Genomic DNA, 11,373 nt, shown 5'->3' on the forward strand with positions numbered 1-11,373 from the left:
CCTACCCTCATTGGCAAGATTTGGCCCAGGCTCTGCTCATAGTGGGCAAGAATCTGTTTTAGAGACTGCTCATACTGGTATTATCTGCTGCCCTGGGGCTCCCAGCTATTCCTGGGCAGCCCAGTCACACTTTGGACCTGTTGGTGGCCCAGCCCTGACCCCAGAGCTGCTGAAGGACTTTGGTGCCTCTGCCACCTGGAAGGAGGGGGGACCCTGCAGGCTCCAAGGGCTACTGGGGCAGGATGGGTTGGATTGGGGGACTTGAAGGGAGATAGATATTTCTACCCAACATCTTCTTCTAGACACTGATGGGGGTCTCAACCATCACTGCACATTTGCCAATAAAGAGATTGTGGGAGGCTTAAAGGAGCTCATGGGACTTACTAAGGAAACTTTTGCCATTACTCACCCCACTCAGAGCCACCTGGATTTGTGCTATTAGGGACAGCCGGCAGGGTGGGGGAAGAAGAGTACAAAGCCTGGATTAGTCAGGACCCCCGCATTGGACTCCCTCAGCCACTCCTGGCAAATCCTCCTTTCCTCACAATAAGAAATGGCCACTTCGTGGGGACAGATGCCTGTCTCTCTGATGACCAGACACCCCTGTGACTGACAGGATCCGTGCACTCAGTGAGTATTTATAGACTGAATAAACACAACCATCCCTAGGTCCAGACATAGGATGTGTCCAGCACCCTGGAAGGATCTATTGGGCCCCCTTGCACTCAACACCACCTCTGCGGATGCCCCTGCTTCTGCCCCATTGCTGTAGGTCCTGCCTGTTTGTGACCTGGGTGTCAATGAACCACACCCCGTGTACACAATGGGTGTGACTCTTGGTCCTCCAGGAAGCACACACTGACACAGAGATAGAACTGTGGAAGGTTTATTAGGGCTGACAATGGGAGAGACAGTAGCGGAAGGGGCAGGGAAACATTCGGGCCAGAATGTAGACCTGACACCTTCTTTAAATATACAATTACCACAGTCTGCTTGTCATGGCTCAAAATCCTCTTCAAATTTAAACTGGTTCTCCTGTAAGGGAAAGACATTCAGATTTATTTCAATGTAATCTGATTTTTCCCTACACACATTTTGCCTTCTCTAATATATCTGTGATCTCTGATGAACACTTTACTCTGTGGCTGCATCTATGACTCTATACGTAGTGAAAACAATTCTTGTCAGATCTCTGAATGTACACACACTCTTACTTTCTTTTTTAACGAGTGGGACATGAATTGTTATGGGGAAAGAGTGTCTTTGCCTTGTATTTTAAAGCACAGATTGCTAAGCTCTAGGCCTCAGGGCTTATATCCTTAGGTTAATTTAATGTATTTTCCAGGATATCTTTGATGATTCTGTGTGTAGACATTTTCTTTTAAACTACAAGAGCAGTGAGCGACAAACATGTCTCAGCCAGTCTGCAAAATTCTATATGTACTTGATCTCATCTTTCTCACGATGACATCAGAAATCAATATTATCCCTGTTTTAATGATAAAAAGCTCATACTCTGTCTAGGTCCCACTGAGTATTAGGGACTGAACAACAGGTATACAAGCAAAGAATCATGTACAATATACTGTGAGGAAAATGCGGGAGATGCAAAGCTGACAGTCAGGGGTGGAGACTAGAGGATGCAAGGATGTGGTGACAGGGGTCCTGCAGGAGTGGCCCTGGATCAACCTTGAATTCCCTGGGAAGAGCCTGCCTTATGCTGAAGGCTAGATCCTGACTGCATTTTCAAATCATTGGACCAAAAAAAAAAAAAAAAAAAACTTCAGCCACACAAAATATTCTGAAAGAACCAAGTTAAACATCCCTGTTCCCCTGATATCCAGAGCCTTCTTTCAGCCATAATCAGAACTTTCAGAAATCCAATGAAAACAATAATCCTAATGAGACATTATTATCTAAGGGCTTTACGGCAACAATGGCGTCTAAAGGGGATAATGCATTGCCAGAACTGTGTCATTTCAACACACAGCGGCCCCGTGTGGACATCTTACTGCCTTCAGAGTTCCTGCCCAAACTGTTTGCCCTGCTGGGAATGGCCTTCCAGTTCCATCTAAGTGACACCACCTCACTTTTTACTTTTTCTTCTAAAACATCCCATGTATTCCTGTGTGACTCACAGATTCCTCTTTTGCACTCTAGGGCCTTGAACTGGTGCTTCTGTTACGATGATCACAAATTCTGGGTCACTTATGTATCATTTATCTCTCTCTCTGCTTCTCTCGGGATATTTTAATTCTTGAAATTAGGCATGTGTCTTATGTTTCACAGAACCCAACAAGTGGTTTCTGTATGAGGCAAATCTGCAAAACTGGTATTTCTCTCGTTCTCTAAAAAGCCTCTTTTCTTCTCTGCAAGGAACACCTGATGCCCAGCTCAGTTTGGGTGACCAGCCCATCAGTATATGTGAAGACCAGTCCATCATATGTATGTCCTGAGAAACTTGAGGAATAAATGTTACAATGACCTCAGTCAGGTTTGTCTTTGCATTACAAAGCCATCAGTATACATATCTGCATTGCCTCTAAAAACTCAAAAGAAAAATAAATGAACATGCTTCGCAAGTTAGCATACTCTTCAGATCATCTTACCATCTTAAAGATATGGAGGCATTGGGTGGGGTCCCAGAGGAAGCCAGGGTGGAGGAGGTGGAAGAGGCCCACAGCCCTTGAGTGGTGATAAAGGGCAGCCCATGGGGTAGGGCATGCAGCAGGGTGGTCATGGGAAAGGAAAGCGCCCTCTTGCATCCATACTGACCTGTAGAACAGAAGTTTAAAATATGTTGATATGACAGACAAAAGCCCCAATATCAACAAAAGCTGAAACCCAATGAAGCAGGTCCCAGCACCTGGTACCCTCCCCTCTTCCAGGTTCCAAGAGAGCAGCCTAATGCCAGAGAACTCCACATATCTTTCTAGGTCCTGCCCACAGCATTGGTTAAAAGGGTATAAAACACTGTTAACACATACTAATGCCTGCATCTATAAATGTATAAAGTCAAGGGTCCTAGCTCAGAGGATTAACAGAGGAAATACCAAAGTGCTAAAGTAGCATATTCCTGACAGGAAGGCCTCCATGTGCAGAAGAACCCTCCACCACTCCTTCACTACCACCAAAGAAACTTGTTCTTTGTACACTAAAAAGAGAGAGAATGAAAGGAAATGAAAAGCCCATTCTCTGCACATGGAATCATAGCTACTCTTAGGAAAAGCTCTGCCTGCAAGATCATGCCCACATCCTCTGTGTTTCCTTAATGACAAAGGAGACCTAATCTCCTTGGACGTGCTGCCCGTGGGCACAAAGATGTCTAGGGAGATGGGGATTCCTGGAGTCCTGCAGGGGAGCCATGCATCTGTTTTAAGATTTCAGGGAATCCTAAACCGATAAACAGACAGGCCCAGTTTCATTTATCTTAATACATAGGAAATTCTGAACTTTAACTACCCTATGGGAAATGCATACTATGGAAAAAAAAGAATTGAGCACTGTAAATAACAGAACTAAGTCAAATGTGTTTTGATTTCAGGTATATAAATCCTGTGATGTAAGATGAGAGAGGTGTCAGCTCTAACAGCTTAAAGGGCACGACACAACCTGCTCACATGAACACAATGTAAGGGCTTGTTGGAAATCACCCCAGCAGGTTATTATTGACCTTCACTACTCTGTTTAGTGTACATGTTCCACTAAAAATATAATATTTCTGAAAACTGAGATTTTTAAACCTAGTTGTCACTAGAATGATTCTGTTTAGCATATTTTCCAACAGAGATGGGGTAGCAATGAATTACAAAATTTATATTATCCAAGAAAGTTATGACCAACCTAGACAGCATATTAAACAGCAGGGACATTACTTTGCCAACAAAGGTCCATCTAGTCAAGGCTATGGTTTTTCCAGTGGTCATGTATGGATGTGAAAGTTGGACTGTGAAGAAAGCTGAGTGCCGAAGAATTGATGCTTTTGAACTGTGGTGTTGGAGAAGACTCTTGAGAATTCCTTGGACTGCAAGGAGATCCAACCAGTCCATCCTAAAGGAGATCAGTCCTGGGTGTTCATTGGAAGGACTGATGTTGAAGCTGAAATTCCAGTACTTTGGCCACCTCATGCGAAGAGTTGACTCATTGGAAAAGACCCTAATGCTGGGAAGGATTGCGGGCAGGAGGAGAAAGGGATGACAGAGGATGAGATGGCTGGATGGCATCATCGACTTGATGGACATGGGTTTGGGTAAACTCCGGGAGTTGGTGATAGACAGGGAGGCCTGGAGTGCTGTGATTCATGTGGTTGCAAAGAGTCGGACACGACTGAGCAACTGAACTGAAGTGAAGTACGTTAAATTTTCACAGAACACACAAAGGTACAAAATAACAATAGTAATATCACATTTCAGTAATCTAGTAACATTCCCAAAGGAGATCAGGAGGGAGTCAACTGTGCCAGGAGACCTAAGTATGGAGCTATCTGTCATCCTTCTCACATTATTTCCAGGAACACACAGTGGGCAGGCCTCAGGAACACACAGTAGAAAGTTGGGCAGGCCTCAGTCTCTAAGCACTTATGGTTCTGGTTGTTGTTGTTGAGTCATTCAGTTGTGTCTGACACCTTGGGACACCATGGACTGCAGCACGCCATGCTTCCCTGTCCTACACTACCCCCCAGAATTTGCTCAAACTCATGTCTACTGAGTCAATATTGCCATCCAACCATCTCATCCTCTGTCACCCCCTTCTCCTCCCACCCTCAATCTTTCCCACCATCAGGGTCTTTTACAATGAGTTGACTCTTCACATCAGGTGGCCAAAGTACTGGAGCTTCATCTTCAGCCTCAGTCCTTCCAATGAATACTCAGGGTTGAGTTCCTTTAGGATTGACTGGTTTGATTTCTGCTGTCCAAGGGACTCTCAAAGTCTTCTCTAGCACCACAGTTCAAAAGCATCAATTCTTTGACAATCAGCCTCCTTTATGTCCAACTTTCACATCCAGTACATGACTACTGGAAAAATAATACTTTGACTATACAGACCTTTCTTGGCAAAGTAATATCTCTGCTTTTTAATACACTGTCTAGATTTGTCTTTTCTTCCAAGGAGCAGGCATTTTAATTTCACGGCTGCATTCACCATCTGCAGTGATTCCAGAGCCCACTGGGCCATGCTCAGTAAATCTTTAATCCGATTTTCTGCTGATGGGTAGGGTTGTGCTCCCTATCTCTAGTTTGGCCTTTCACCACCAGACTGGGTGAGTTTCATCCAGTTTTCACATCCCCAACTGGGTGTCATTTCTGCTTTGGCTCAGCCTCTTCATTCCTTCTGGAGCTATTTCTCCACTGTTCTCCAGTAGCATATTGGGCAACTACCTGCCCGGGGGGTTCATCTTTCAGTGTCACGTATTTTTGCCTTTTTATACTGTTTATGGGTTTCTCAAGGCAAGAGTGCTGAAGTGGTTTGCCATTGCCTTCTCCAGTGGACCATGTTTTGTCAGAACTCTCCACTATGACCCATCCGTCTTGGATGGGCCTCCACAGCATGGCTCATAGTTTCACTGAGTTACACAAGGCTGTGATCTATTTGATCATTTTGGTTAGTTTTCTGTGATTGTGGTTTTCATTCTGTCTTCCCTCTGATGGTTGTGGATGAGAGACTTGTGCAAGCTTCCTGATGGGCAGGACTCTCTGTGGGGAAAACAGAATCTTGCTCTGGTTGGCAGGGCCATGCTAGTAAATCTTTAACTAATTTTCTGCTGATGGGTGGGGTTGTGCTCTCTCCCTCTATGGTTTGGCCTGAGGCGGCCCAGTCCTAAGGTCTGTAGTCTCTAAGGAAGGGCTATAGTCTTTGTGGTAAGCCTAATGGCAACCTCCTCTAGGAGGACTTATGCCAACATGCCATGCTTCTTAGGAATGCTGCTGCCGGTGCCCCTGACCTCATGACAGACCACTGTCAACCCATGCTTATGCCGGTTCTGGGAGTGATACCAAATGTGACTAGCTGAAAACAGAGAAGCCTGTAGATTCTTGGGGAGGAGTTTGCTTTCCCAAGTAAAAATGACATGGTAGATATAGCAAAATCAACCACACAATCTAGAGATGAAGTCAAGAAAGGGTGTTGTATAAAAAGAAGTTTCCAGAAATAGTTGCAACCATAAATGACCACAGCATTTACCTGGCCCTTTTGTACATCCTTAGTAGGGAAAGATTGCTCTTTCTCATGGGAGCCATGCCAGGTCCTGTATCTGATAAAGGAGAAGTGATTGGAGGTTTATTCAAATTTATACAGATTTTGAGAAAGAAAAACAATCCTACGTACTTTCTTCCACCACCTTACAGTCTTTTCCACTCTCAGGTCCATTACCAGAGGTCAAGGGTTTCCCCTATGCCTCAAGTGATCCCCAGGAGGCGAGCAAGACCCTGACTTTTGAGGAAGACCACAGGGCCAGAGTTCATGTATTTTCATAACTAATCAACCAACTGTGGATGGTCTCAACTAGCTGGAAATCAACATTGAAGCAACCGTTTCCCAATATATGTCAGAGGAAATCCCAATTTAATCTCAGATTAGAAACTGAAATGAGAATATCCTTGGATAGGCAGAATATCAACAAACCCTCAACATGAACAGGAGTTCTTTTTTTGGGCCACAGGGGGATTTTTCAATTTTCCTGTCTCTGTATAAGTTGTCTTCTATATGTGACCAGGTATTACATAAATATTCATAAAGGGAAATAGACTAATTTTATAGTAATGAGAAAAGGAAAGCTGTGGAGATTCATCAGTGAAAGTGTCAGGTCATGGCGATGATGCTAGAGGAGTAAAATTACATAGAAATTTAATTTTTGAGTGGACTACCTAACCCATTGTAAAATAATAAAACAAATAGAATAAAGGAACCTCCAAAAACAGTAAATGAATGCCTATTTTGCTAATAAAAAGAATAAATTCTCTCCCATATTTTCAAGGTGGGGAAGCAAGCTTGGATCCACTTGCCCTCCAGGCTCTCTCTTTAGTTAGAGGAACCAAGGTTGGGGGCTAAGGGGATGGGGAGGGTCCTCGGTAAGTGGTGGGGCCTTAGCTCCACCAATCACAGGGCACAGGCCCAGAAAGTCATTCTGACTGAAGAATCTGAAGAAAACATATTCTGTCACTCCTTGAGACAACTTCTTGTCTTCAGTAAGCACTGGTTATTGTTCCTGGGCAACACGATCATCATTCACAGGAGAAAGAATGACATGGTGCGGTCTTGCAGCAGGAGTTAAGTTGCTGCACTTCACAATGTGCTCCCTACCTCTCCCTGGGAGTTTCTGTGTCTCAGGTCTTCCCAGCACCAGTTTCGGCATCCCGTGTTTCTCTTGCAGCCCCTTTTTTCAATTATTACCAATCTTGAATATAGAAAAAGAATGGACTTCAGTGAGAATTCCAACACCAGTCCTTGACTAAACACTAATGGCTTAGCCCTAATACCGCAAAGACACCCTTAAAAACTGTACAGGAAATCCCATACTTGTGTCTCAAGTAGGCGGCTTCCCTGCTCTGCTCTGCCATCTCTCTCTCCAAAATCCGACCCTTGATCTGTGGGAGCAAAAGCACACCCAAGTTCATTTGTGGCAATGACAACATGAAAGAGAGAAAGAAAAAAAAACACTTACCCAGTTGTCCTGAGCCTTCTTCTCAAGAAGAGAAATCTGAAAAAGGCAACACATCAATAACCCCCGCCCAGGATTGGGAATCTAAGGACCCCTCTTCAGCAGCCTGAGGTGCTCAGTAACTTGGGTGGAGGTAGGTCACCTGGTGTCTGAAGCTGATCCTCCTCCTGCTGCAGTTCTTCTTGCATTTGTTCAATCTGTTGCCTGTGAGTTATGATACAATTGCTTTCATCACATAAAGCTTAACACTGAGCAGATTTTAATACTTGCCCAAGTTCCTGTTATCCTCATCTCTATCTCCAAATATAATTTAGGAATACATATAAAGCACTTTTCACATGATTAGAAAGTGACAGTAAGAACAAACCTACCATTAACATCCTTTGCTTATTTATTATTTTAGATAATGCCTACAGGCTTCTGAGTTGATATAATTCCCATACATTTCCAAAATTTCTCTCATTATTGTGTGATGAGTGACTGATCATAAAGCTTTTATTCTCTTTTTACTTATATTCTTACCATAATTTCCAGGGTTGCCAAAACTAGGTCCATTAGTGGCACTACTGTATTAGTGGATGCAGTTCTTCCTAAAACAAGGTTCATTCTCAAGTAACTTCAACTAAGTCTCCATACAGTCTGGCCAGCTTTGGGGATCAGTATATTTTTAGTGACTTAAATGGTTTGTTCTTTGTAATACTTATCTTTTCCCCATACATTCTCTATGTATATTTCTTCTGAACCTTTGGGCTAATTGTACAAACATTGTACAAAAGTTAAAATCAAAAACTCAAAAGTAATGTCATGAACCACTGGTATTTAGTATTTAGTATTTAACCTTACTTGTAATTGTGTGCTTCTGCTGAAACTAATTTCAAATTTCCCTCTGCAGCTGACAGCTGATTCTCCTTTTCCACCCACTCGCATTGTTTTTTTTTTTTCAGTTTCCTAAGATGGAAAAAGATATATACATTGTCCAGTAGCCAGTGTGAAATTCGGACTTCCTTATCTCCCAGAATTCTGAAGGTCTAGCTTCAAATGTTCCTCACCACCACCCCATCTGTGTGTAGACTGACAACATAATCCGATGAATGAACTGAAGTCCCCCATCGAGGATTAAAGTAAAACCAAACTCTGACCTGCTAGCAAGTCTCTCTGCAGTCTAAGTTTCTCTTTACAGTTCTTTACTCCTATTCATTCATCATAAAGTCTTATAAAAAACCTACTTGGTGCCTGCCCAGGGTCAGTCTTGCATTTGAGATGGTAAAGACTCAATTCGCGTCAATGTGGAAAATGATGCCTGACCAACTCATCCCAAGTAAACACATTATGATGAAGCAGGGGATCATAATTAGTTTTATGCCTCCATGGGGAGCCCTGATTCTTCATCCAGGCTGTGTATTGATGCAGACAATCAGCCAAAGAGAGTCTTCCATGATATGGCTTCATTAACACTCTCCAATAACTATCCAGAATTTCTATGGTTCAGGAGTGGAATCCCTACCTCTTTTTCTAAGGGAAAAAAAAAAAAATCCTCCCCCCAAAAAAAAGATCCAAGAAGGAAAAGCAAATCTTAGTGCTGTGTTAAAATGATGTGCACCATCACACAGTCAGGGTGTAATCTCTAGGAGACAGATTTCAGATGGAAAACTAACAGCTCCAGGGTATTAACCTACTTTCATAAGACTGAGTCATTGATATTGAGAACAGTAAAGGTCAATGGCTTAACAAAGCCATTGCTGTTTTTTATCAGATTATTTTGTTCATGGTTCCAGTTCAAATGGTTTCAATCTGATATTTTTCTATGGGATCATATGCAAAATTCAAAAATTCTAGAAACAAGGATAAAAACACTAAGGAGAAAAATGTACCTGTATTTTTGTCTGGCCTCCCAGGCAATCTTTAAGCAAATGCTTTAGACTGGCTGTCATGTAGTGGTTGTATGGTAAGCTATTGAGTGCAGAATAAAGTGTGATTTGACAGAGGGTTGGGAGAACCAGACAATGTGCTGGGACTGAAACTTAAAGAACAGTGTAAATGGAACCAGAGGGGATCCAGGTATTAATTTAATTGATACTGGGACAATGCCTCTACTACCCAAAAAAACTATAAGAAAGAATGTGTGACGATCACTTAGAACAGAAAGAAAAATGTGGATTATGGAAATCAAGGTAGGATGAATGTGTTGGATGAATTTGGCAAAAATACCCTGGAACCTATTCTAAAAGAAATATGATTATCTACATCAGTTGACACATTCATTTATACAACAGTATTTGGAACATATGAACATCTTACTCTTCTGCAGCCATTTTTCTTTGTTCATAGAATTCAACAAGGAAGGCTTCCTTTCTCTTCAGCATTTTTAATTCCACTTCCTTCTCTGCTTTCACAGACCTCAGTGTATCACAGATGTCTTTTAGATTCTTTCTATCTTCTGTAAGGAAGGCATTTTCTTTGGGTGAGAAGTTGTTTGGGGTAGGGATAAAAGTGAGGCAGAACCCTGAAGACAAGAAGAATTCTGCACCTTCCCCCAGCAAACTTAATTCCATTATGTGGGGCCTTCCTCCCAACAAACAACATACCTACAAGTTGGCAGTTTTTATTCCTCAAGGCTCTCAGGTCCAAATTCTCAAGTTCAGCACTGGCATCTTTTAACTTTAAACAGACATGAAAAAAAAAAAAAAACAACACTCAAGAAGTAATGATCCACAACAATGTGAGTCTACTTAACACAGGAGGGTTGTGCACTTAAAAGGGTTAACATGGTTCATTTGATTTATGTGCATTACAGCATAATCAAAAATTGTTAAGGAAGGTATGGAAGTAAGATGGCAGAGGACAAGGACCTTGGTGTCACCTCCTCTCACAAAAACATCAGAATCAAAACTAATTGCTGAATAACCATAGACAAAAATGACTGGAACCTAGCAAAAAAAAAAAAGGAAATCCACATTCAAAGACAAAGAAGAAGCCACAAGAAGACAGAATCAAGGCTGCAACTGCAAAATAATCAAGTCCCATACCCGCTGGATGCCTGCCTGCCTGCATGCATGCTCATTCATGTCCGACTCTTTGCAACTCCATGGACGGTAGCCCTCCAAGCCCCTCTGTCCATGGAATTTTCCAGGCAAGAAGACAGGAGTGGGTTGCCGTTTCCTTCTCCAGGGGATCTTCCTGACCCAGGGATTCAACCTGCATCGCTTGTGTCTCCTGCACTGGCAGGTGGATTCTTTACCAGCTGAGCCACTGGGGTGGGTGACCCTCAATCTGGAAAATAATTATATCACAGATGTTCTCCCACAGCAGTGACAGTTCTGAGACCCATGTCAGTTTCCCCAGCCTGAGGATCTGTCACTGGGATGAGGAACCCCTGGAGCATTTGGCTTAGAATGTCAGTGAGGCTTGATCACAGAAATGCCACAGGACTAGGGGAAAGAGACACTCCACACTTGGAAGGTGCAATCAAGGTCTCATGAGCAATAGGACCCAGGGAAGAAGCAATGACTTCATAGGAGCCTGGGCCAGACCTACCTGCTGGTCTTGGAGGCGGCTCCAGGAGGTAGAGGCAGCTGTTGGCTCACTATGGGGACAGGGACACTGGTGATGGAAGTACTGTGAAATACTCACTGACATCAGCTCTCTTCGAGGCTGCCCTTTTGTCACCCAGACCTGGCCCCACTCAAGATACTGTAGGCTCCAGTGTTGGGATGCCT

The 11,373-nt window shown here is 43.1% G+C and overlaps 1 non-coding gene across 3 annotated transcripts; it reads right to left on the bottom strand.

Moving 5' to 3' along the window:
• Window positions 1–783: 783 nt before the first annotated feature.
• On the bottom strand, window positions 784–10,806 carry LOC112581868. Of its 3 annotated transcripts, XR_006640576.1 has the most exons (7): window positions 10,243–10,806; window positions 8,501–10,094; window positions 7,516–7,861; window positions 7,300–7,393; window positions 6,181–6,250; window positions 2,610–2,775; window positions 784–1,035 (listed from the first exon to the last, which is right to left on the bottom strand). It is a non-coding gene; the product is annotated as an uncharacterized LOC112581868 (transcript). The 3 variants fall into 3 exon arrangements; XR_006640575.1 differs by having other exon boundaries at window positions 7,516–10,094; XR_006640577.1 differs by lacking the exon at window positions 10,243–10,806 and having other exon boundaries at window positions 7,516–8,605; window positions 9,956–9,998.
• Window positions 10,807–11,373: the final 567 nt, after the last annotated feature.

Source organism: Bubalus bubalis, chromosome 24 (assembly GCF_019923935.1).
Source record: "Bubalus bubalis isolate 160015118507 breed Murrah chromosome 24, NDDB_SH_1, whole genome shotgun sequence".
NCBI lineage: Eukaryota > Metazoa > Chordata > Mammalia > Artiodactyla > Bovidae > Bubalus > Bubalus bubalis.